This window comes from Haemaphysalis longicornis, unplaced genomic scaffold, assembly GCF_048455015.1.
Source record: "Haemaphysalis longicornis isolate Haplotype H1 unplaced genomic scaffold, Haemaphysalis longicornis Haplotype H1 scaffold_9, whole genome shotgun sequence".
Classification (NCBI taxonomy): domain Eukaryota; kingdom Metazoa; phylum Arthropoda; class Arachnida; order Ixodida; family Ixodidae; genus Haemaphysalis; species Haemaphysalis longicornis.
Genome location: NW_027526460.1, coordinates 83,426,104 through 83,447,177, shown reverse-complemented (window position 1 = coordinate 83,447,177; position 21,074 = coordinate 83,426,104). Strand labels below are relative to the sequence as shown.

The following is a 21,074-nucleotide window of genomic DNA, read 5'->3' as shown; positions in this document are numbered from 1 at the left end:
GCTGAACGAGTGCTCCCCGGTGTAGAATCCCTATCTCTGCTAGCTAGCACGCGGCAGAACACTGGGAAGGCACCATTCAATAATTTCAATAGAACGTTCACATAAATATCGAATTTATTCTGAGTTTAAGCTAACATCGTAAATGACGCGTGTCAAGTTCCGTCACCAGTTCACGAGGCGAAAGCTCCAGAAAGGACATTCGAACAAGCCAAAGGACGTGAAGAACGGAAAGTTGAGCTAGTTGGTATGAGTTCATCTTGGTGGAAACAAATGCGCTCAAAAAGCAGGGACGAAGCAAGCGCCGTGGTGTCTACGCCTTCATTCGTCCATGTTTTTTGAGCGCTTTTGTTTCCACCAAGACGAAGGGCGTGACACTGGTGCCTTTTTAACGTCGTCTGGGTTTCAGGAATTTGCGTGTAAGCATTTTTAGATACACAACTGAGAAAATGGTGCCGCTGTGTAAGCCTTGGGCAAACTCTTGTATGTGATGAACGGTGTACTTCTCGGGGATGGCGCTGCCCTTGAGGGTGCAATAACCCCCACAACGTCGGCGGCCCTAGGTCTTCTATGGCACCAGATAGAGCGCATATGCGTAAGTTCCCTCCCTGCGGCGGGCGAATCTTTTGCTGAGCATGGCTTCAAAATCAGCATGGGCAATGCGATGGTGGCCCTGATCTACGGGACAGCCTGGGACAGAGCAGACGGGCCAATAATGGTACGTATGTAGTGAACGGCTGCTTAGCGCACCGCTCGAAGGAGCCCGCTAGGCCAAGTTAGTTCAGAAAGTTCTGCCAGAAGGTTTTGCTACGGGGACTAGTTTTTAGTTCCCGACACCTTAACAATAATTTGTTGTGTGGTCGTAGGGTATAAAAAATCTCTTCAGCTTTCTTATACCTTCCAGAATATGCTAAGACGACGACGAAGGCAGAGCCAGGCATATTGCGTGCGATTGTTTGGTGACAAAATATCGCCCGCTGTCTTTTTTAAGCGCTGCTCGAAGCAAAACCCCCAATTGTCGATCTGGCTTTCCAAAGTGAGAATAATTTGTTAGATATGCGGCTAACAAGCGGTCACATGAACCATTTTGGCTCAGTATCATCAGCCTTCTTCTAGAAAGGTATTTAAAAAACCAGTCTCTGTCTTACCGAAACGAGCTTCTTACGCTCCTTTATCTGGTAGTATCTGCTTTGGACGCAGTATAGAATTGTTTCGGACACTCACCTCTAATTGGTTACAGGGTTCACACCGAATGTCGTGCACATTTTTGAATAAAATGTTTTACACGTTTCATGCGGCGCAGCTACACCTGAGCTGCGAGGTGCCTCGTAATGGGACGCTTCGAATAAATTTCTTCTGTCTGTTATTCTCTAACATGCGCCGAAATTTTGATATGCGGGCGTTTTCTTTCTTTCTCAACAAGGAAAGGCCGCTCCTGCAGAAAACCAGAAGAGAAAGGCCCGGGACGTACGGAGGGATGTTGAGAAAGAGTGATGATGAGAAGATGTTGAGACAGCAGACGCCGCGTAGCAACTGCTTTCGATTAGTTCGACAATACAGAGGGAGAAGGAGGAATGACGACAAAAGAGGAAGGACGGCCCTTGTCTCCTTCTCTATCTCATATCATGGAATTTTGCCGAAAACCAGACAACAGAGGGCTTGAACGTGTTGAGGGAACCATAAATGTTTATCACTTTACCACGATGATAAAGTGAGCATGCGTGGGACTGAGGGGACTTCTGCCACAATGCCTTCCCCGCCCACAGTGTGAGTAAACTAGTTGTCAGATCACTGTAGTTGGTTTCAGTGGGGTCACTTTGTAATTTTACCCAGTTCCGTTCGGTGACAGCTTATTCTTCCAGCGATATTTGTAGCGCGATGACGCTTCTAGTGAACAGACTTCTGTACGGGTAAAGCCTTGTAAAAAACAACCGCAGCTTGTTTGACAAAAGTAGGCTTCAGATGAGGATCCACAGTTTTCTTCCGAATCACTTGTAGCCATCTATAAAAATATCCCCAGCGTCCTGCCTCAAGTCACGTTTAGGCATCGATCACCAGTGGCTCGGGAATGACCGTGACTCTATCGACGGGAATTTTTTCAGCATGATTGCAGAAATGTCCGAAATTTCGCCGATGTATTTCTTATCACTTTACCTCGGGAGAGAAAAGTACCCGTATATAAAATACTGTATCATTTAGGAAAAACTAGAAAGCGCTTTCAATGACTAATCTAAACTGAGTGCACGGGGAGTAGAAAACGGCCACACATCTCTGGCAAAAGCCCGGCTTCCGGCCTTCGCCCTTCCCTTGCTTAGTCCTCTCGCGCTGACATTAGCGGGATTGACCACATTACCACTGTAATTACAGGGTCTGTGCTGCTCCAATGGTCCTGCTTAAGATGACACCGTGGCAATATGGTTTCAATATCTTGGTCCCCCTTGGTTCCTGAGAGGTTAAATTGTGCGTAGTGCGCAGAAGTATGAAGCAATGCGAAAAAGCTCCTGTCATTTCCGGAGGAGATCACGTGTTGCTCAATAGCGGCCGCTTTCCCTCTTCGTTGCATCAGCCCAGATTCCAAACCAGTCGCACTTTTTTGCGTACGTGCGCTAGTGCCGCATTCAGTGAGAAATAGATAATGTGGGGCGTAAGTGAAATGGCGGTGCGTGTTCGGAATGCTGCTACAAATCGCCTGTGTGTGCGCGGGCGTGTGTGTGTATGTGTTTGCGTGCTTGCGTGTATCTGCGTGCGTTTGTGCGTGTGCGAGTGTGTGTGTCAACGCGGCGCGCGGGCATCGACAGCGGAGAGCGCTACAATACGCCATTATGTTTTCCCGCATAGGCCTCGTGCGCTAGAGTTTTGGATGGTTTTGGTGCCATGCAGCGCCCCTAGTGGCCGACGTTTCTGGGTTGTACTAGAGCCGACGGCCCTCGCCGCCCTCCATGCGTTTCCAATTGTGGCGCGTTTAAATGACTGCATACTGTAAAAAATAGCCCTTAAAGTAGTTGTAGAGGCTAAACAAAATAATATCCGCTGAAAGAAACCGATTTATCGGCTTCCTTTTCAGTGAGCTGTCGGGGCCGTCGAGGCGTGGGACAGTATCGCCAGGTCGGGTGGTCTAACTTCCTATCGACGATTACCGTTCTTTCTTTTTGTGTGCGGTCGACAAAGGAAAGTTCACGAGTAGCATAAACACGGAGCGCTGCTTACCCTGTAGCCTGAGGTAATTGCGAAAGGTTGCTTCAGCGGGAGCATGCAAGCAAACCCAAGAATTGCGCAACCGACTCAGCTGCCACTGCTGGCGCCTGGCATTGCCATAAAACGAGTGGAATTTTTTTTGTATTTTCGCAGACTAAATGATCCTTGCGCAACAACGTTTTACGCCGCGCGATTTACGAACGGCAGGGTACATGTATACTAGCGAATAGGTGAGGCATTGCGTCAAATAAACAAATTAGGTGCTTTTAATGACGCAAAACAATCACCAAATTGGACGCCCGCTGCCTGCGGAAATGTGTATTTCTATATTTGCATAGCATAACATAACACAGCCGCATACACGGCGCGCGGCCCAAATATTTACATGCGATCATCACTCACTTTGTTGGTTATCTTCGCTACCAATCTGAACGCCGACACGCCAGTTTTGTTCTCAAATGGAGTTAGGCAGTGAGACAAGAACAAAAAATTGATCGCTTCCAGTTGAATTGTCCCCCATCTTCACACTTCGCCAGATTATTGCCAAATATTATTGGCGATTCACAGAATTTTTTCGCTTTGCATTCAAAGCCCCCCTCGCTCTCCCTCCCGATTGGCCTTCCAGACCTCCGCTGTGTTGGCTGCATGCAACTCGGCCCTACACTTCAAAACTTTGCTGACTCTCATTCTAGCATATTAAGTGTGAACTGGGAATATATGATGCAAGAGCGTAATTACGTAAAATGAGCGCAAAAAACTCCCAAGCATTTCCCCGAGGGTGAACATGGTTAAGTGCGAACGCACGGGGTGATGCTATGAGGGGGAGTAAAGTTAAAATCCGTTGGCATTCGCCCGTGAGCGCGCGCGAGCCGACCCACGGAGGTCTGGCAGTTTATCGCTGCATATATAGGGGGGTACGCCGCGCCGAGCGCGCCGAGCCAGGTGGCTGAGAGAGGAGGCGAGCGCAAGGGGAGAGAGACAGCGGCGCACGGCAGCTGCAGCCGAGCGAGGGGGAGAGGAGAGAGTGTGACGTCACGGTGGAGAGAGAGGCGCGCGGCAGCTGCTGGGGTGAGGAGGCGCGCTGTGACGTCATACCATGACGTCACGGCGCGAGGAGCGGTGCGGGGAGCGGCGCGCACCCGCGCAGCCACGGCGAGGAGGCGGAGCGAGCGCGGTCACGTGGTGAAGTGACGTCACCGCGCCGTTGCTACCGACGCTCCTCTCCGCTCTACGCCGTTGCTAGGGAGAGGAGGACTGCGGACGCCGCCGCCGCCGCCGCCGCCGCCGCCGGCGGTGGAAGGTTTGGGGTCGCTTATAAAGTGCATTCGCACTTAAAAAGGAAAGTGAGCAGCCTCCTGGTTCGCCCAACCACTTTGTTTTACGGCCACTAATTCCGGAATGGCAAAACAGATATCACGCTTCTTACGCTCGGTGAATTTTGTCACTGAGACACGCAACAAAACAGCAAGCTAACGCTGCACCATGTATTCGTAACGGTTAATGAAAGCGGAACGCATAGTTCGCAGGTACGCAATGAGCGGCGCACCGCAGCAGGCGAGCTAGAGGTCCGCCGGACTCGCTGGCTTTTAAAGCACCATCATCGCCGATTGCATCACCCTTCTTTTTTGATCGGCTGTTGAAAATTCGTTGTCACCTAGAGTAGTAAGTAGTTTAAACTAGAAGTTTCACTTCAAATTTCACTTCATACGAACATCGATCGGTGAACCAGCGAGTGGCCCCGTCACCGTTGCAGCACTATCGTCGGCGCTGTAACGTATTTAGCGCTGCAAATCTTTTCCCCATAATGCCACGTTGATCGCCAGAAGAGATCGGACTCATCGGGGATGGGCTGGTTACCATGTCGCAAAATAATCTGGAGCATCAAGCTCATTTTGCTTCTTTCAACACGGGATCCTATTGGACCCGCGCAGCTTTGTACTTCCCGGAAGTACTGCCCGGTAGCCTAGAGTTCCTATATATCGCGTAGCGCAAGAATTGCGCGTCTGAATGCCACATGCCGCGCGTTCCAGTTCGCCAGGAACGCCCGCTTTAAGTGGTGCGCGTAAGACCCCGTATTCAGTCAGTTTTGCTCAACTGAGCATCGCTGGTTACAGAAGCGGAGGAAGCGGCGGCCGCTCAGCTGATAAGGAGCCGACCAGCCGACTATCATGCGCCAGTTTTTTGTGCGCGCCACTCCTGATCACTCCTCCTCGCTACTGCCGCTGGCGCGGCGGCCCGGCTGCAGCTCCTACATGCTAGACGGGTGGCTTTCCTGCACGACTAGAACTCAAGATGGCGGATGGACGCGCAACTCTGCTTCCCTAGGGGAGCTATATTGGCGGCACGGTGTAAGAAAATATTCTTACACCGTGATTGGCGGTAAGATGTTTGAGTGGCGCCCCCTGGCTCTGACGTCGGCTTAGGGACTCGCTCCGCTGTCGTCTGCTACACTCCGCTTGCGAGGGGCAGCAGCGCCTGCGCTACAAATCGCCCGCTTTGATGCGTTAGTGCATCAAAAAGCGTATTTCTAGCAATTGAGGTATTTTTACCAGCCTCTGAAACGTGAATAATTTCAAGCTGTATCTCCCACAAGTTTCCAACACACGAGGAAAGAGAGAATAACTTTCTTCAATGTGATGGTCAGACGATCGTGTGTAACGTCTTGTCTTTTCTAGCTTATACGCGAGGTTCAGCGCTCAGAGCTCCTCGATAAGTATTCAAAATGCGTAGGCTTCCGTACAGTATTTTTGGGATGCTCTTATGAAGACTGAACAGTCTAATGCTACGTGCCAAGCAGAGGGCCCCTACACGCGCATTGCATTGCAGGAAATAAAGCGGCTGTCTATTTCTTTCGTTGTTGACTTGTATCAGGTGGATGTTTTTCTTTTTGCTTTTTACTGTGCCAAACGAATTAATTTTTCCGCACCGTCACAAGCGTTTATTAGTAGGTTTTGTGATGCTGGGGAGGATCACAAAGATCGTGTGGATATTTTCTTCAGGCTGTACGGCATACATTCCCTTCTTCACAAATTCGCTTTCGGTATGGCTGCGTGCAAGAAGATGCATATTCTCTGCATGCGTTCTTTATTCACATGCAAATAGAATGAGAAGGTTTGTGCTACGCCACCGAGATCGCGCTCCAGGCAACGTACGTTCTCCAGAGTACTCGAAGGCGACTCTTGTGCTCCGAATTTGTACCTCGTAACCATCGTTATCATAACGAGCTTACTCTCAACCCAAACAATTATGATATGATTACGGTGTTAAAGGCGTGATATACTAGCTAACCAACGCAATAAATAGTATACGTGCATTTATTACAAGAATAGAAACTGATGAATATTTCCAAAAATCTCTTTATTGCTTGTCACACCTTCCAGGCATAAGAAATAAATCCTAGTCTACTCGGGATGGCGTTCTATGAATCGAAGAAAATTTCTCTTACACTCTTGTCCTGGACTGAGGACCCAGCCAATCAATCACTTCGATTTTACAGCTAAATTAGGTTTCCCCTCCTCCAGCACCTCCTCTTGAGCGCAGTTTTCCTATGACACATATCTGAATATTGGGGATATAGGGCTGTGAAAAATGTACTGAATTTCCCTCCAGGTCTGAACAAACATGGTGTTACTGTATCGTTACCGTAGACGTTACTCGTTTTGCTGAATAAACCTCCATACTGGTTAGAAGCCTAGTGTAAAAACCACACAGTGGGTTATCTGTAAGTCAACCTACAGGTTTTGCGGCCCATAGTGCATGTCGGCATACTTTCATGCTATTACAACGTAAAGTGATGAGATATAATACTTTCGATCGTTCGGCGAGGTTGCAAAAACTGATTTTTTTTTCATATGACTTCCGGGAATCGTATAGCCTCCTGCCAAATCCGACAGCCCCGAAGGCCTGGTATTTGTTTTGGTGTTGAATTTTCGCTATGGTCGGTTATTAGCAGCTGGCGGATCCCTCTGTTCTAAAGATTTCTGAACACTAAAGCTGACGCTTACTCCGACTCTTCGCGCTCAGCACACGGCCGGCTTTGCAAAAACTGGGGCGGCGCCGGCAATGTTTCTTCCGGAGCGGTATCAAAAACTGTTCTTTAAATAGCGCCTTCAGCTGGTGCATGTGATTTAAAGTGTTTTATTATAATAAAAAGTTACGCACACGCAAAATCTGGTGCGAACAAGCATCATACGTCAACCGAGCGCAAAGAAACAGCAGGGAGAGCAAGCCCGAGTGAAGCGGACGACAAATGCGAGAGTCCCTCAGCTGACGTCACGGAGACGCGCTTCGCAGCGCCGCCCGTGGTCGCGCTCACCGCCAATACATGGAGGAAGAAAATGTTAGGAGGGAGCATGACGTCAGGAGGCCCATCTTCGGCAAGCCAACCTCCTCTGAAGCCGCTTTCTCCTCTCCTCAAGCTCCTCCCGCGCAATGCATTATGGAAAATCCACCACGCTCAGCCCCGCGGTAGCATTTATTGGCTCCGGCTGGCTGTTGGCGGAGGTGGAGGCGAGCGCCGTCGCCGAAGGCGCCGTACAAGATTGTTCGCCAGCGTTGCGCTCCAAACTTCGTATCGTGGAAGTACTGCCGCTGTCACTGTTCAAAGCAAGGCGAGACTTTGATCGCATTCTTACGAAGCCCCCTCACGAGCTGCAAGCCTAATTTCACTTTTGACGTTGGATCGCTCGAACGCGCCGCCGTAAACATTCACAAGCATGGAGCAACCTACAGCTGCGCGGTGTTTGCCAGGTGTGCTGTGACGATTGCGTTTGGAATTCTGCTGAGTTATTGCGCGTAACGAGTGTCGTGTCGGCGGGGAGGTGGTGAGAGTAGCTTTGGTTTCGCTCGCGCGCGCTTTTGCATACGTTCGCCTTTTCGGTGCTCCGGCGTGGTGGTACGTTTTTATCTACTTCGGTGCACTGGAAAACAAAGGGTTCAGAACCCTTATGTTGGGTGTGACCACCTCGCGTCGCAAGCAGTACGCCGGCTGTTTGTCGGCTGAGGACCACTCGATCGGTGCGATACGTATATGAGAGAAAAACAAAACGAATGCTAGATTACGCCTGGGAGGGACCTTGCTGAATTGTGAACTGACTGCGCCTTGGCAATAAATGGTTGATTACCTAGAATGCCTGATCTTTTCAACTTTTCCTGAGCGGCAAAGTTGAAAAGATCCTCTCCACTTCTGCACGCGGCGGCGACACACAACTCTCCGACTGCGGCGTGAACTTCGACGGGTCCGAAAGCTCAGTAAACAACGATGTTTTCTGCCTCTGCCGTCCGACCACTTTGCCCGCACGATCAGGCCGATGCACGTTTCGGGTTGCAGGCAGAGCTGCGCGCAACGCCTCGTCGCCGAAACTCGAATACGCGGATGGCCCGGCAACCAAACGGATAGACGCACGCATGCAGCGTCGGCGAAGGGCCACATGAGGCGCAAAGAACTATCGCTTGCCTGTCACGTTAGAGTGGAACTCCCATCAGTTTTTCGTTTTTTATTTTTTACGATTGTCACGTGACGCTCCCCCCTTTCCTCCATTCCCCTAAACTTTTCTTTCCTCCGTGGCTATATACAGGAACTCTACGGCATAGAGTTAATACTACTGACTACGGTAGCCGCTTGCGCAGCGCCCCCTGGGCAGCGCAGGAGGCATATAGCCTATGAAATGGAAAAAAAAAAAAAAAACTTGCGGCGCTCGTACAGCTTCGAGAATTCCGAGCGGCATGAATGGCGGCGGGGGCTGACTAATCACGTCTCTGGCTCTGCAAGGGTGCTTTTGTTTGTGTGTTTTTACTTTGGTGCCATGTGCAGCAAGCACAGCGCTTGTTGGCCGTTGGGAGTGCTGATTATAAATAGGCGCTTTCTACGAGCGTCGGCAGTGCGTTCCGGGCTCTGTTGCGGAAGGTTACTCTGCCATTCAAGTTGTCCTGTTGTAAGCCCGACAGTGTGCTACTATCTATACCATTGCTGTTCTCCACTCGTCATTCACTAAGCAAGTTGGGCTCTTGCCTCTTTATTGTTAGGAAAGAAGGCAGTTCCTCTGAAAGCCGCTCGTCCACCATGCTACCTCGAATTGACGAAAGTTTCCTCCTAGATGCTTTCGACAATGTATCATGCGCTGAATTTGTTCGCAGCGATCGAATTACATCATATACGCTGTCAATTCGCTGCGCTCACTGAAGTACCGTTATGTCCGTACCCCTGGGTGGCTAATAAAATGAGCGGCTGAATGGCAAGCGCGGCGGAGTTTTATGTACCGGGCGTGTTCGTACTTCTGGCGCCCAGTGTAAAGATTATCGTATCGGCGACCACGTGGTGTGATCCTAGCCTTTGCTGCTAAGGATCTTCCGCTAGAAAGCACTGGTAGGAAATGGCAGGGCGACGCAATTTTATGGCCATGCCGTCCCATACTGGCGTATGCAATAAAGAGCTGAAAATACCGAGACACCTGCCAAAAATTAGGGCTCAAAAGGGGGGTGCAAATGAGTTCGCTTATAACATGTGGTATTGATAGATTCCTAATGGTGGTGACTCCTAATTATTTATGTGTGCTATAGGGGTTGTTCGTTGTGGTGAGTGCATATTATCTTGCGAACTTGTTTTGGTTCCTTTATATGGTGCACTCCATATTTGCTTATTTTCTTATTTCCGCGTATGCTGCTAGCTAGCAAGTACGAAAAGAGCAAGTTGGCGGGGCGACAGAAACGGAGCTCGTCGTTCTGCAATCGTATTTCAGAATCTCTGCCAGTAATCTTTGAGCCGAAACATAAATAAAATTCCAGTGTCTTTGCCGTTTCTCTTCCCTTTCTGCAAAGTATTTTAACAGGCCAACCCTACGATTCCCTACTTATATGTATACAGTCGACTCTGCATATTTTGAAGTCGGTTAACTAAAATTTCAGGTTAATTGGAAGTGATGTGCTGGTACCGGAAATTTAATTTTTCATTGTGAAGGAATTGCTCGATAATGTGAAGCTGGCACACATAGTATGGGTTCAGTTGAAGTCATTTCGAATAACCAGCATCAAGAACACCTGAAAATTGCTGCCATTTGTTTATTTCTCGCAATTATTTACAGTGGGTTTGATATATTGAAAGGGTAATTTGATAAAGTTAACGCATTGCTAATATTCCGTAGCATATATTTTCTCTATACAAGAATATCAAGAACGTGGTGTTCAGTGTGTGCATACACATCTCTGCAAAGCCACTTGAACGATAAGGGGAATCACTGGTCACCGTCAAGGACGAGCTATACCACCCGGAGCCGAAATATAAAGCGCAGTACGCGCGATGTCCCCCGAGCGGTTTGACGAAATGATGACTCGGCATAAGCGATAAAGCAACAACGGCACGCAGAGCAACGCCCGGTCTGTGTGTGCTTCACGGTCGGTGCCGCCAACGGCACTTGTTTTGTCACAAGAAACTTCTCTAGCAGCGGCAGTCAAGAGATATGAACCAAGACGAAGTGGTTATGCTTGAATGGACGTGGATACACAGATGCATGCTATACAGCTCGCTCAATACAGGTGTAACTTTGACAAAGTGTATTATTGGGTGAGTTGGTAGTTCATTTTAAAAATATTTTTGGATATTTTCGCGCTGTAGCTATTTTTTAAAGGCGTAACTTCGGAAGCCCTCGGCACAGGTGACTGCCGTGAAGTCCAAAAAAAATTGCATTCTTGCTCGAACACAGCGTCAGAGACAGTACAAGCTGAGTAATTATAGCACCTCAGCTGGTGACGAAAGTAGACATGTCGATGCGTCCTACGTCGTTGCCGCGCTTTTTCCTAACGGTTATACGTCGCGGCCAAACGTTGTGCCATGTCTCTTGCTATTATTGAGTGGGCACAGTTCCCGCCCCCCTTGACGTGCTGATAAATGCTCCGTGACACAACGGCAGGCGCCGGTTATATGCCCCTTGCGTTCTACAGAGGCCAATGCAAGTCAACCGCTGAACTACCCGAAGATCTGCGCCAACTTGTCACCTGGGAGTGAAGTGCTTCCCAATCTTCGAGAAGCGCTTATGATATCAAAGCACTATTGCGCCGCACCGTCCTTTAAAACTGAAACGCCGCAGCAAGCTCAAAACAAAACCAGCAAGTTCTGCAGCTTGAGGGAAGTGGCGTAATTGAGAGCAAAACTGCACAAACCACCAACATGGCATATCGGAATCCAACGAGCAAGCCGGAAAACGTGTCGGTGGTGGAAGCAAGGAGACAGAATAACGCCAGCTAAAATCACTTGGAACATCGAGTAATGGCTCGCTATACAACCTACTTCTGAGCTATGTCTCGAGTTAGGTTCTGTTGTTGTCAGATATGCGGACTGTCACCTTCACAAGACAACTTTAGACTATGATGTCGTCCATGTGATACAAAATACAGGAATGCTTTTTGAGACAATAAAAAATCGTCTCCCGCTTCCCTGGTTCCTGGAGAGCGCAAAGGTATTGAGAGTATAGTGGCTCAGATGAGCAGTCACTATAGGTGAGCGACATCTTTCGGAAGAACCTTTTTTGGTATTAGCCAACTTAACTACGAGGTGACCCCGCTTGTGATTCCGAAACATCACGACGACGCACGCTGCCGGACGTCGTCCACGTGGTTTGCCCGAAACCTTACTACGCATGATGACGAACTTTTTGATGTTGTTTGTCCGGAATGTCTTCAATTTTAGCATGAGGTCGATACCCTCTTACACGGGGAGGGGAGGGGTGGCCAGTAATGCCACGAACCATGTTTTAGGTTTGTTTATGTTTTTTGTTTGTTGACCGGCTGCGCCGGGCTATGTTATCTGTGTTGTGGGTGGGTTAAGTGAAGCGCATGGTCTATTCTTTACGTCGCACGTGTTATCACCTATGATACAGAGAGTTTCGCGAACTAACGTCACCAGCCTAGAATAATCTTCTAAGATATACAGTGTTCTGGATTTAATTCGACTGTTCGAGACGCCGTCCCGCCGAGGTATAAATGCCCACAGAGCAGACGCCGCGGCATTCGACTCCTCAGCGCTCGCCTGGACACGGCCCTTTGTGGACTGCTGCTTCGCCGCCTGTGTATTCTTTGAGTTGTTAGCGGAGCACAAGTTCGCTCCAATTAAACTGTTTTCTTTGAAAGCAAGTGCGTCGTCCTTGGCTTCGTGTAAATATTGATGTACCTTCGACCGCACTCATTCAGACCGACAACTGCACGTTCTGAGTGTTGCGTGCTTCCCATTTCATTACGGGGACCAAATGTCTTCCCAGCACAACCGTTGCTCGTTGCCCTGCTCGCATATCAGAACTGTAAAGAAGATTTTATTTCCAGTTCGCATACGTTTTTGCCGACTACCGGGAGTCGTGCCTAAAGCAGCGCTCAGGCAGCGATCGGGAATTCGGTGGTAATCCGTCATGAGCCAAGAACCGGAAAAACGGCTGCCTACCTGCGTTCTGTTCCCCGCAGACTCTTCGACGTATATTGTTACGGGTGTTTTAAATGGGTGTTTGAGTGCCTTGCTGCATTGTCGTCACACAATATGTGCGCCCGCTTCGTAGTTGCGCAGTGGTTGGTAGAACGTGGTACCCCAACAGGACGCTTGCGTCCGGGGAGAGACAATTGAGAGCTGGGTCGTAGGAGGGGAATGAGCCCGCAAACTTGACCAAAAGATGTTGCGAGGCTGAAAGAAGGGGGGACACAATGTATTCACAGCATTTACAGTAAAAAAAAAACGTCGGAATCCGACATAATCCTAGTCTTCCTTCAAGAGCGCGAAAACGTCCCTTGTGTTCGTCATCGCCACTCAGAAACACTGACGGGTAAAAATACCATAGCTTGTCATGCCGTTTGGAATTCGTTGAGGCATACTTATTGTGTTGAATGTCCGCGGCTGATGCGTATATCCCTTTGCAGACGCAATTTAGTTGTTGCTGGCCACATTCTTCATCACACCTAATAATCATGACGCTCAAATTACTTCTGCAGGACTCTCCACATATCTGTAACAAACATTTTTCAGTTGAAGGCCACCACGTCTTCACTAGGGCAACCGTCATTTTCCTACAACCAAAGATAGGCTTGGTGCACGCGACATGTTTTGCACCGGCATACCTCGCGAGATCACTCCGACTGCCAGACCGGAATTTGTCAAATTGTGCATTCATCACATTTCATTAAAGCATATTTCACATCCAAACATTTGATAAAGCATTTATTAATGTGTAAGTCGCACTCATGGCTTCTCTTGTTCAGTTTTAGGTACTGCTTAGGCCACATAAATTATCCCGGGTCGCGTCGGTCAATCTACATCACGCCATGGCCCACCATCGAGGCCGCTGGTGAAGAGATGGAAAATGTGGGGACGCAGCCTACTCGACCTCTTTAATGACCACTATTTACATAATGTAAATAGATCGCTTCACCCTATCGCATCGTTCGTCTCATCTTTGTTCTGCCGCCATGCACGCAACGTTTTGTTGAAGTGTGCGTGTCGATCATCTTCATCCTGGCCACCGCTTCGTGCCGTCTAGGCCTGGACGCGATCGTCGCTGGTACGTGGGCCATGTCGGGTAGCCCCAGCCTCGCCGCGAACACATATCGACCACGTCCCCCGTCACGTGCCCCTAGCCCTTGAGACGCCGATGAAGACCTGCCGAGACCAGCCGTGAGGAGAAGAACCGAGGATGTGACCCCAGACCTCTCGTCTAACGTGGCTCTGACAACCATGACGCTTCATCGCCGCTGAAGACGTCCGTGGGCCAGGCATCACCAAGCACGGCATCGTCATCCGTGGTGGAAAGTGGTTCCTCAGTGTATATTTTCATTGCATCTTCCGTTCGCATCGCAATTGTCACCTCGCCCCGCCTTCAACCGGGACGGTCGCCCTGGACCGGGGGGTAATGTCACGGGACGCTGCGGTGAATCCCCACGGCGCCATGGCCCACCATCGATGACAGAGGTGAGGACGAGAAAAACATGTGAGGCGCAGCCTGCGCGAGCTCTCTAATGGCCGCTATGTGCATAATGTAACTAGTCCGCTTCACCACATCGCATCGTTCGTCTCATCTTTGTTCTGCCGCCACGCAGCAGTATCATGAATACCGGTTTTCTTTACGACAATTCATTTACGGTTGGTGGAAGATTTCCTTAATATAAATAAGCCTGGCTTTATTTTTTACGTGTCGCAATTTACACCCTATCATTCATTGATAGATATGAGCAAAATTATAGTAGCACCCAAGTATCAGTTCAATTCTGAAACACTCTGCAACGGAACAATATCAAATTCTCCTCCTCTTCTGTACGAACCTGCCACGTGGAAAGATAACTTGCACGCGCCAATTTGAGATACTGGTAGCCTTAAAAGAATACCGTAGGCCGAGATTAAAACCCTTTTTGACCGAATAAAGGTCGTGCAACTGTTTTAACGATAAAAAAAATCCTTGGATTGCCTAACATAGAGTTACGTTGTAAATACCTTCACTTGTGTCTTTTTCAAAGTATTTATTACTCAAATGAGACCCTCAGGAATGAGCTAATCTGCCCGACTTCATACATATCAGCGCGCACAGATCATTGTTTCAATGTAGAATTTGCCCCCTGTTCCAACAATGTTCATTTTGATTAGTTTTTACCACGAACAACAAATGACTGGAAATATTTCCCCGCCTCTATCGCTGCTATCACCGACGCCACTAACTTCAAAAACCTTGTTTACGAATTTATTTGTAATATTTGTAATATATATTCATTTATTTGTAACTGCCGGCTATTCGAGCCCCTTGGGAAGATGATTTGGTTCGTGTGCCAAAGCCTCTATCTCGCCTGCGTGGCGGAAACCATAACCACCATGAACGCGTCGCTGTTGCTGCACGCGCAGACCTCCGAGCCGGCCCCATCTTTACAACAGCAGTCCTAAACGAAACAACATTGCGCGCTTCACTTTCCTGTATTGATGGCCAACTGCGCATTTCCCGCACAATTCAATTTCTTCGCCCTCCAAGCCCATGTCAGACCCGTCTTGCGGCAGTTCTTCTCGCTGCAGAGCACATTGAGGCAACTTACGGCGCCGGTGACAACCACCAGTTTATAATATTTATGGACAGCTCCCAAGCCCTCGATCGACTTGGCCAAACCCCATACGTCGGAACCACCTGCGACCTCATCAAGACCATTTGTCGCAGACTGCGGGACACAAGCAATATAGTCGTTCGGGTAGACTGTGTCCCGGGACACGCAGGCGGAATCGGCAGCGAGACCGCTTACGCGTGTCGCTAGCGAGCACTTTGAACTCCGCTCCAACCCGGCGTTGCCCGTCCCATTTGCACAATACGACCCCGACCCCTCAGAAGCAAAGGCGGCAGCACGGCACGCGTCCAAACAGTCATTGCGGAATTTGGTTCCACTAGTACCCGCCCCCCTGCCCGTTGGATTGCCCCGTGGCGTACAAGTACTTCTGCACAAGGCACGGGCTGGTGCCGCGCTAACCGATGATGTGTTAGCCAAGTGGCGTGCGTATGTGCAAAAACGTCACCAGCATGCCGTCGAGGTTGCGCAATCTGTGACCACAGTTGCCTGCACCTCTTGCTCCACAGGAGCCACGCCCACTGTACACCACATGTTGTGGGACTGTCCCGGCCTTCAAACGCTCCGTTTACAGTATCTTCAGCCCGGCGTCCAGCGGCTTGTGGAATGGACAACCCCGCTGCAACCCGCCACTGCAAGGCAGACGCTGCTTTCTCTGTTGGAGTTCGCGCGCTCCTCAGGCGTGGACCGCCGAATGTAACATTTAAACTTTGCCCCCCCCCCCACCTTCCTTTCTTCCCCATGCTAACCGACGCGTCTACCTTCTTTAATAAAGTGTTGTTATGTTATTTGTAATATTCACCGCTCCTCTCTGTTTTGCCTCCGGGCGTCATGAGTATAATAATAAATATAGCGAGCCTCACGGAAGCCGGCTTTCCTTGAGTACACAAGTGCTTTTCTGAGAATGCATATTCGCAACAGCAACAGGATACCTACATAAAAATGAATGTCCTAGGTCCTTTCAATACATTCCTCTGTAAGATCTAATCTATCCTTGAGGAATGATATTCACTAAAGAATAATAACGTATCCTTCCCTACTTTATATCTCTGCGTTGCTTTAAGACATTTTCTGAAGGGCAATACAACGAACCTGATATTACAGCATTAAAGGCCTAGCGCGTTTCCATAATAGTATTTTTGTTCCTTATTTAACTTTTTCACATCAAGTGTTATAGGAGTACAGATGGCTTTGCCTTTTGAGTCAGCAGAAATTGATTAGGAATATAAAAACCCGATTAAAAAGAGTCCTCTGTGCTAGTACAAAGCCGACCATTGCAAGCCACCGGTAAATGATTTAGCCTTTCTCTGTGAACTCCGCAAAAATTATCGGGCCGTCTTTAACGCTCAATGTATCAGTTTCGCCGCATTTCTTCTCGCAAGTAATAGGGCTCCAACCTTCATACTTATAGAAATGTCGTCCGAATAATTCATTTGTTTACAGCAGTGGAGCGGACCCTTGAGAGGCCTGGTGCAAAACTCTCCATGTAAATGCATGGATCATAATGAAGGTCACAATGAAGGTCCTTGGATCTTTATATTGTTAGGAGGTGGTAGGACGAAGGGAAAAAGATTGATGCGAGAAGATTAGATCAAATTGTAATGTCCGTCCGTCAAGCGCGACCGTCTTGGAAGAGTCGTGACGCAGTGATGAATGTGGTGATAATTAGCAATGCGGCAACAATAAAGAGTGAAGTGTGTGATGCCACAGAATAGACAATGGCAATGCTGATCCTTGGATCCACAGCCACGTCTTCAAGGCAGGGACAAATTGCCAAAAGTGCTGGCAGCTCTGTCGGACGACATAGCAGGATACATGGTGTCTTGGGCACATCTCGGCGCGGCTTTCCCTGGCTGGTCTTGAGGGGCGTCTGAGGGGCTAGTAAAACGAGGCGGGGGACATGATCTTGTTGTGGTCCCAGTGAGGACGCGGCCGCCCGACACGGACAAGTTGGCCTTGACGATGGTGTTTACGTCGGCACTGTACGTAGCTGTGGTGAGGATGGGAAGGACTCCGCAACCTTCCATCAAAGCTCTTGTGTGGCGGCATGGATAAAAATGATAGGTACCAGAGTAGATTAAGTTTATATTATTGCATGGGTGTCAGCCATCTTAGCACAAGCACAGCTGTTGCGAACAATGGGCTTTGTCTTTTTCGGAGATTGCGGACCATGACGCCCTGTACGAAAGTAGACATCCTTGTCTTCAGGTCGCGCTTGTATGCCATTTTCAGTGCCCCTTAAAAATGCTTTCAAATTCAAGCGCTTATGTAGAGCAGTGAATGCGATGTTAAAGGGGCCCGGTATATAGCGTTTTGGCTTCATTCATTATGACTATCTATGGCGGTATTGGTATTGCCCCCGCACTTTTTCCCCCATTCCTATGTCGACCGTTTTGTTCACCCTGTCTAACAAAGATTTGTAATGTTAATTGCCCCATATTGAGCCTCCACACATCGGTACCAACCTCCTAAACTGGCGTGAAGCAGAATATATCTCTCGAGCAATACATGTGGGAGCAGTAGTGAAGCCGAATTCACAAGGGCTGAATGTATAGCTGTGTGGATTAAGTACTTATTCGATAATGGCCACCTGCAATTTTTTGAAGTTTCTTGGATTTGATACATGACGTTCCTTGCATAATCAAGTAGGGAACTGCTGAACTTTTTAAAATTCTTGTGGCACCTCCGACTGGCCGAGAGCCGTATGGATTGTCCCGTGTGTACAGCATTCTTCTTCTTCTATTTGAGCTCTCCTTGAAAGACCTTGTGACGCGTTGGTTTACTAGCAAAAAAAAATTATGTGTTTTCTTTCGATGACCTGGTTTTATCTTTCTTTTTCGCTGGAAAGATGACGGGTGTTTTTGTTTTCATTGTTTAAGGAACAAAAAAGAGGTCAGTGGTACAATCGGTGAGCATGTATGGTAGGAACGCTCTAGGTCGAGGCTATGTTGGGTTTTCCTACTACCCATATGATACATTGTTTCATTTGTTCAGGCACATATGCTGTTTTTTACAGCCAAGCTGTTCAGCAAATAGTTTTTTTTTCTGTCTGCAGAGGAAAATACCAAGAAATTGCCCTGCGCTCGTGTTTGCTTGCCTCGCGACGAACGCCCAGCGCCCCTTGAGCAGGTTTGTGAAGCCAAGCATTCCCACGTGAGCAGATTGGTCCCAATTTGACAAAAAAAAAATCCAGCGTTCGCCGCAATCGTGACAGTACTTGCTCGGAACGAAAAAGGCGCGTGAGCGTACGCCCCTCTAAGGCGATTTCTAATGATTATATCTTCCAAAAAATGAAACAAGCTGGCACTTTTCACAAAAAATATGCAGTTAATGTCGTTGCAGCCTCTCAGAAGAAGCAAATCGGCTACAATCAGGGATGTAAACCTTCGTGACGTCCGTGAACGTTGTCTACAGCTTCGCTACTTTCAAGTGTGACACGTTAGTGTTCGCTTGCTTTATTTTTTTGTGTGTGGAAGGGGTGAATCCAACGTGGGAATGCTGTTAAAGTGTCTTACGATGACTTAAAATTTTCCCTCTTTTGGGTCCCCTGTAGCAGTGCAATCGGCGACAGAATTTTTCACAGATATCCATATCTCTGATGCAAAATTTGTATTTACTGTTGCAGCAAATTACAAGAAATGCACTGTCGAAAAGAAAACAATAGTCTCAGTATAAACGTTTTCCTTTATATAACTGATTCGCTCGACTAGTTATTATTTATTTATTATAATACATCCAACTTCTCTTCGGTTCATTAACGAGCCATTTTCCCTTGAAATGCAACGAATCATAGTGTTTACACTAGAAAAGTTATTATCGAACACGCATACACTAAAAATTTTTCTTTCTGCGTCGGTGAGAGAAACAGGGATAATTTGTTAATCTTGTGAAACCTCTGCTGTACTCATTAAACAGCGGCGTTCCCACTGGGGTGGGAGAGCTGTTGTGTAACATAGGCCTACAGCCCTTAGAAAAAGCAACGGATTGCGTGCAACGCGCCTACATCGCAACTCTACCTTTTAGCAATGGCGACTTATTGAGGGTTCTAGCCGCAAGCCACGAGGACACAATGTGTCCAAAACTGTGTGGCAGAATGTGTCTCAGTGAGCGTTGAAAATTCATTGGAGCTTTGCGTGCTCACTGGTTTTCTCAAGCGGCGTTGTAGGGTTTAAGTTGCCATTTACGGAATAATTTTGTTGTAGTGGCAAAAACGCAATAATGTTGCATATCCTTCTGTGTATCCCTCAATACGTTTAGATAATCTGCGAAAAAAGAATGCCGTTTTCCTGCATGAAATTGACATCTTCGTCCTCTTTATACTGACATATTTGTTTACTAGGTCTATTAGAAAAATAATAATATTTTCGTCATGAGCAACGCCGTTTTTGTTCATCGTATGGGCCATTTAGATGTCCAGATAATCCGTCACTAACAATTTTCCTGCATTTAATTCCTACCCTCGTCTACTCATTACTGGCATATTTCGTTAATTACGTATACTTCAAGAATACGTTTATTTTGCTCATTAGCGATACCTTTTCTCGTTCTCTAGTGGCATCCAACGGCGACTATTTAGTGGAACCTTAAGAAACGAGAGTAACAACTATACCCTGACCATCACCCATCCGCCAGGTAGGAAACTCAATTTTTATGTATTTATAATGGCAGTGTACCTTATATGCACAGAAAACCATGCAAGCCAAATTCTACTTCGCTCAGTTCTAACGACTGACTAGGAGATATAACAATTTTTGAATCTGGAAAGTAGCCTTCAATACTTTTTCTTGAATACCTTGTGGCGTCTTCGGACCATGTTTGCGCTATTGGCGGCGGGAGTGGATTGGTGCCCCAAGAAGCACGGCTGGGCAATTGCTAACCATTGTTAAGTAGCGCGGAAAAGACCGCACAATAAGTAGAGACCACACAGGACTACCGCTGCACATCAACTGAATTTTTTACTACACACATAAGATATACAGGAAGGGCGCATGCGTGAACATGGCCAAAGCACCAAGAAAAAATTACGACAAAGTCAAGTAGTGCATTTTCAGGTGTGGAGTACCTTAGGACCGCACATTGTCCGTCCGCGTCGGTGGGCATAGTATTTACAATCCCAAAAAAATCCCAAAGGCATAGGCAGGATTCGAGCCTGTGCCTGGTAGAAAAGACAGAGTTAGTGTCAGTCGTCTTACCCATTGGGCTACGACCATGGGTGAATCAAACGGCTTACTCCCTCGCCTGTAACTGTGCGGAGTACCTTAGGACCTCCCAATGTCGGTCTGCGTTTATCCGTACGCACACCACCATCAAGCGAAAATCAAGTGAAATTCGATTTGAGCAATGAGTTGCAGTTTCATTTAGGGAATAATCAAGGTGCAACTCACGGCTCAAATCAAATGACTGTGGGGGGCAAATCGTATGTCACTCGGGGCGCAACTTGGATGTCAATTCCAGTCCCCGTATTCCGCACACTCTCCATCATTCACGGAGTGGAGATGCTGCCAATTTTTTTTACGCACGTGGGAAGTTCCCCATCAGATAATTAATTTCTTTTTTTGGCAAACTAATAGATGCCGTGCTTCCACAGTTATCACTTTCTTTCATGTGCACCGCGCATCAAACAATGCACGGCTCGCTTGGCCCTTAAAAGAGCGCAATATCAGTGTGTTCCCGAAACGTGGAACACAGTGTGGAACGCACAGAAAGCGGCGGCCATGATAAGCTAAATGAGCCCCCGCAGCGAGCGCTTGAACAGCTGTACGGCGGTGCTGTGGGAGCCTGTCTTAATTGCACCTACCAGTATGCCCAATATAGCATTT

The 21,074-nt window shown here is 48.1% G+C and overlaps 1 long non-coding RNA gene across 1 annotated transcript in view; it reads left to right on the top strand.

Annotated features, from left to right (window-relative positions):
* The window catches only part of LOC144153644 (uncharacterized), a 76,007-nt gene that overhangs the window by 24,079 nt on the left and 30,854 nt on the right, over window positions 1-21,074 (top strand). The window contains exon 3 of the long non-coding RNA XR_013319345.1: window positions 19,808-19,887. This is a non-coding gene — a long non-coding RNA (uncharacterized LOC144153644). The remainder of the gene's footprint in view (window positions 1-19,807; window positions 19,888-21,074) is intronic.